This window comes from Girardinichthys multiradiatus, chromosome 2 (genome assembly GCF_021462225.1).
Source record: "Girardinichthys multiradiatus isolate DD_20200921_A chromosome 2, DD_fGirMul_XY1, whole genome shotgun sequence".
Lineage (NCBI taxonomy): Eukaryota > Metazoa > Chordata > Actinopteri > Cyprinodontiformes > Goodeidae > Girardinichthys > Girardinichthys multiradiatus.
The window spans coordinates 4,296,301-4,302,508 of record NC_061795.1 but is presented as its reverse complement, the minus strand read 5'-3'; positions in this window follow the sequence as shown (position 1 = coordinate 4,302,508).

Here is a 6,208-nt window from a genome sequence, read left to right as displayed (position 1 = left end):
TTAGTTTGAAACTAATATGACCGCATCCTAAATTCCTCAAGATAAACCTTGATTCTTAAACATAGACATCCACATATAAACTGTAATATTTTTGCATCAACTTTATTGGTGTGCTTGTTCCTTGATTAGTTCTTTATTCCTTCATTTTGCTTAGTAATTTAGTTGATTTTTTGTAGCCTAGTACCAGAGTTTGTTAATTGAAACATGTTTAACTTAAATTGATTTTGTTACCAAATTCTTATATTTTAAAGAGGAGTTGTGGTAATTTATTCCATATGTGTATAGAGTTTGCTGTTTTGTGAATGCCAGTCCTCAAATCACTCTTTTATGTATTGTTCTAAGACCATCACCATGAATTGGTGGTCCTGGTATTCACAGGACAATACTTCAGTCAGTCATTTTCTACCGCTTCTTCCATAGTGGGTCGCGGGGAAGCTGGTGCCTATCTCCAGCAGTCTATGGGCGGGAGGCGGGGTACACCCTGGACAGGTCACCAATCCATCGCAGGGCAACACACATACGACCAAGCACACACTCATTCACACACCTAAGAGCAATTTAGAGAGACCAATTCACAGGCATGTCTTTGGACTGTAGGAGGAAGTCGGAGTTCCCAGAGAGAACCAACGTATGCACGAGAAGAACATGTAAACTCCATGCAGAAAGACCATCGGCCGGGAGTCGAACGGAGGATCCACCGTGCAGCCCAATACTTAACAGACCAAAAGTTATTTAATTAAATATGAAATAACTTAAGCACATTGCACAGCAGCAGAGTAAACTTGAACCAGAAGATCTGAGTGGTCTGGAAGATTGATACAACAGCAATAAATCTTTAATGTACTGTATTTTGGGGCTAACCCATTCAGTAACTCATAAACTAAACTAAGATTGTCTCTTTATCAGATGTCTGCTAAAGGGAGTATGTACAGGGGTTGGACAATGAAACTGAAACACCTGGTTTTAGGCCACAATAATTTATTAGTATGGTGTAGGGCCTCCTTTTGCGGCCAATACAGCATCAATTCGTCTTGGGAATGACATATACAAGTCCTGCACAGTGGTCAGAGGGATTTTAAGCCATTCTTCTTGCAGGATAGTGGCCGGGTCACTACGTGATACTGGTGGAGGAAAATGTTTCCTGACTCGCTCCTCCAAAACACCCCAAATTGGCTCAATAATATTTAGATCTGGTGACTGTGCAGGCCATGGGAGATGTTCATCTTCACTTTCATGTTCATCAAACCAATCTTTCACCAGTCTTGCTGTGTGTATTTGTGCATTGTCATCCTGATACACGGCACCGCCTTCAGGATACAATGTTTGAACCATTGGATGCACAAGGTCCTCAAGAATGGTTCGGTAGTCCTTGGCAGTGACCATCTAGCACAAGTATTGGGCCAAGGGAATGCCATGATATGGCAGCCCAAACCATCACTGATCCACCCCCATGCTTCACTCTGGGCATGCAACAGTCTGGGTGGTACGCTTCTTTGGGGCTTCTCCACACCGTAACTCTCTTGGATGTGGGGAAAACAGTAAAGGTGGACTCATCAGAGAACAATACATGTTTCACATTGTCCACAGCCCAAGAGTTGTGCCCCTTGCACCATTGAAACTGACATTTGGCATTGGCATGAGTGGCCAAAGGTTTGGCTATAGCAGCCCGGCCGTGTATATTGACCCTGTGGAGCTCTCGACGGACAGTTCTGGTGGAAACAGGAGAGCTGTGGTGCACATTTAATTCTGCCGTGATTTGGGCAGCCGTGGTTCTATGTTTTTTGGATACAATCCGGGTTAGCACCCAAACATCCATTTCAGACAGCTTCCTCTTGCGTCCACAGTTAATCCTGTTGGATGTGGTTCGTCCTACTTGGTGGTATGCTGACCTTACCCTGGATACCGTGGCTCTTGATAAAAGACTTGCTGTCATGGTCACAGATGCGCCAGCAAGACGTGCACCAACAATTTGTCCTCTTTTGAACTCTGGTATGTCACCCATAATGTTGTGTGCATTTCAATATTTTGAGCAAAACTGTGCTCTTACCCTGCTAATTGAACCTTCACACTCTGCTCTTACTGGTGTAATGTGCAATCAATGAAGACTGGCTACCAGGCTTGTCCACTTTAGCCATGAAACCTCCCACACTAAAATGACAGGTGTTTCAGTTTCATTGTCCAACCCCTGTAGATATTGAATAGGAGGTGTCTCAGGATGAGGTAACTCCGCATGTGATTGTAGAAACTCTGATGTAAAGTTACCAGATAATACAAAAAAAGTCCCTGTCCTTCAGACTCAAACCAGTCAAGTGCTGTACCAGAAAGATCAACCTAGTTCTAGTTGGTCCAGTAATATACCGTGACTAACAGTGTTGAATTTTGTGCTGATGTCCAATAATACCAGCACTGTGGTTTTCCACATTCTGCATTTATCCTGATGTCACTGAACACCTCGACAAGGGCAGTCTCAGAACCGTGGTGAGCACGGAAACCTGACTGGAACACATCAAAAAGGCTGGTCAATGTTAAGAGGGTATTTAACGTTGAAACAAAGCTTTTTCAATAACCTTACTGATAAATGAGAGATATGAGATGGGCCTGTAATTTTGTAATGCAGTAGACAAACACACCAAACTCAGAAGAACAATGTTCACAAATCACATTAATAAATAAGCAAAACAACTCACAGCTCTGAAAATATAAACTAAACGCCATAAATTGATTTTAAAGCATCTTACTTTCGACAAACCACTGTTGACACTGTAGCGCGCCACTGCCCGAAATCAAGCAGTGTTTCACATGGAGATGTTTAATCATCTTATTATGATTTCTCCCACTCTTTGTCACAGCTACTCTCTATGATCTTGTTTACCTTTTGTTGTTCTGTTAATAAAAGCTTGGGTTAATTTTTATTTGGTTCCTTATCTTTAGTAAAACAAAATACATCCCAGCCCCATTTTTTTTTACCTGGGCACAGTAAATGTTGACAACACTAGTAATGTTTCCTACTTGGAACCAAACCTTTATCATAGCAAGGATCAGCCCAGTCCAAACAAAATAAATTGATTCTTTGCTTCCTAGTTAGCTTACCTGTGTTCACATGCATGCAGACCTCATTAGACTGTGCCAGTTTAAACTGATCTTTCCCACTGTTGGCAGTCACTACCTTAATTTTAATTTGCCTCAGTGTGGTGTGCCCTCAGCTTGCTTTGTCTACTAGCTTGCTTGCTAGTTAGTCTAGCCACACACACAAACACACATATATACTAGTGGTTCTTTGTTAGCCTTTGAGCCCTCATTTCCATTTCCTCATAACACATTTTGGTTTTAACATATACATCTTCATGCCGAACTTTATAATTGCTGCTCTGTTGTTTTTTTATTATGAAATAGTTCACTAGCTTTTTAGTTATTTCTCATTAGTCTTTTAGTTTTTGTTATCATTTATTAGTTGATTGGTTTATCGGTTTAATTATTATTCTTTTCCTTTGTAGTTTAGTTAAACGTTGCTTGCTTAGCTGTAGAGTTGGCTCACAGAATTTGACTGTAAAGTTGAAGTATTGTGTAATTAAATTCTCGTGTTTTGGAGAGACGTTGTTTGTGTTTATTATATGTATGTGTGTAAAGCTTGCTGTTTGAGAAGACCAGTGCAAGAATTCACTCTGTCACCTTTTGTTCTATAATACCTCATTAGGCAGGGTGTTGCGATCCAGTGTGTGATGTACCCAAATGCAGAGCTTGGCTGAGGTAAAATAAGAGTTCTTTAATCATGAAAATAAATGAGGACTTACAAGAGTTACACTGGAAGAACAAGACATCGAGCATGGGCAGAGTAACAGGCAGCAATGAGCATTTAGAGTAACCGAGAATGAAGCAGAATAACACACATTGAACAAAGACGAACAGAGAGCTTAAAGGGAACAGAAACAGGTGCAGTCTGTGGACAAAATGAGGTGGCACAGATGAGCAGCATCAGCTTGTTTGCAAGGTGGATATAGCTGAGGGTAGAAGACAAATTAACCAGGGCAGAGCAGAAACAGAAATACAAGAAAACCCAAGGAAAATATCTAACAGAGATCCAACAGAAAATAACTACAAATGTACCAAGAACACTAAAAGGAAGCAAACACACAAGAGTGAACTAATAAGTGAAACGCCTAACAATAGCAAACGTGGGGAAATAAACTTCAGAAAGCAAGACCTAAAGAACAAAGTAAGCAGTAAGCAAATGGCCAAAATATACACACACAAGAAAATAAAAATCCAAGCACCTCAGGATTGTGACACTGGTATTCGTAGAACAGTACCTGACATAGACATTGTTGTTTGACTAATGATTCCTGATAACTAAGTGGTGCCCCAACTTCTTAGTTCTGACTGCCAAAGAAAATATTCTAAAGTCATTAATATACTTGTTAATAATTCATTATAATTATTAATAGTTGCTGATAACCAAACCAATAATTGTTGGGCCACACGTAGGTGTAAAATCTTGCAGATATACTGCTTGTATTTGTTTGGATCTCTTTCTCATTCATGTGCTTGTCATAACACTGATTTATTTTATTTTTTTCATTTTTGGATGCTGAATCTAAAACATCTATTTTATGTCAGCTTATTGCATATTGGAATGTTCTGATATTTCCTTTCCGTATATAGTTGAGTTTTAGTGTTATTATTCTTTAATATCTCACATATGAGTTACCTCTGTAACTATTTGCTCTCTGGTATACTGTCCATGAATGTATGCAGTTGTCTATTTTCCCTACAAGGTCCGACTGGCTGTCTATTTCAGGGTTGAAATATTGTTGGTTTACTGAGTTTGCCAGTGCTCTTTCTCCCTTTAACTCTTTTTGAGTAGTCATTAAAGTTTATTTTTGTCCTTCATCTTTCTGCTGTCTCTACCTTAAACATTCCTTCAGAGAAACCTTTTGGGTCATAACCACCTGTTCAATCCATGGAAAATACTAATTAAAATGTTGCAAAATATATAGAATAAAAATAAGAGAAATATGAGTTTCTCCAACATCACATTTTCTTCGAAACTTGTGGTTAATAAATACTTGAATGTGCCTTGATCTGTTGAATCTCATGCTTTTTAGGGCAGAAAGGTATCCAAAATTTTGGCTTCAAAATCATCCACAAATAGACTTAGGATCTAAAAACTGTTTTAGTGTAAGTTTAGCAAAATGAGGTTTAGAGATAATAAAAAATATGGAACTCACATCCCAGCTATCAACCTGGATGAGGAAGGATACTACGTGGACGCTTGATCACGGGACTATAAAAAACAGCAGTCTATTCCAAATTTTAAACTCCTTGTTATTATACAAAAACATTTTGACACAAGTCAGACTGAATATACTATCAATGAATATGTAGTCATAAAATGCGGGACAAAATTGTGAGAAAGAAGACAAAAGAAAATGCAAGACATATTATAAGGAACTTGTTTTAGCTGGACTGTCTTCATCAGTCTTTTAAGTCAGTCAGTAGATTTTAAGTCTGTTTGTGAAATACATATTTCCAGAGCATTTATCTGTTTTGTCAGCATGGCCAAAAGCTGAACTAAAACAGGGTGTTGATTTTTCAGACATTCCATAGGAGACTCTCAGCATAAGTATAGAAAATCCAATGACTTACAGTGAGAGCTTTTTTGTTTTACAATTAAGCAGTGGTCATTCAGGAACCAAGTTATTATTAATCCAATTTTCATCCTGTAGAAAAACCACCTTTTAATCAAAATAAGAAACATTCTATCTGTTGTGCTCTGTAAAAGTATTTGCCTCTGACACATTTCTTCTGTTTTTACTTTTTTTTTTTGTCGCACTTAAACTGTTCCACATCATCAAACACATTTTAACATCACACAGATAACCCGATTATATGCAAAAAGTTGTTTTAAAAAGACAACTTTATTTATCAAGCGAAAAGCTATGCAAACCAACCTTGTCCTATATGAAAAAGTTATTGTCCCTTAAACTAATAACTGTTTGTGACAATCTTGACAGGTATTTCTGCCTTCAAACTTTTGCAATAGCTACCAATTAATCTTTTACATCGCGTTTCTTCAAACTTCATCGTCGCCTGGACAACTCCTCAACATTTTCATAAGAGGTTAGGTTTGGGCAGAATAATAGAGAAGGATTTATAATGAAATTATTTAAATGTTTTTCATTTTATGAAGTTTGGTTTTGTTTGGGTTGAA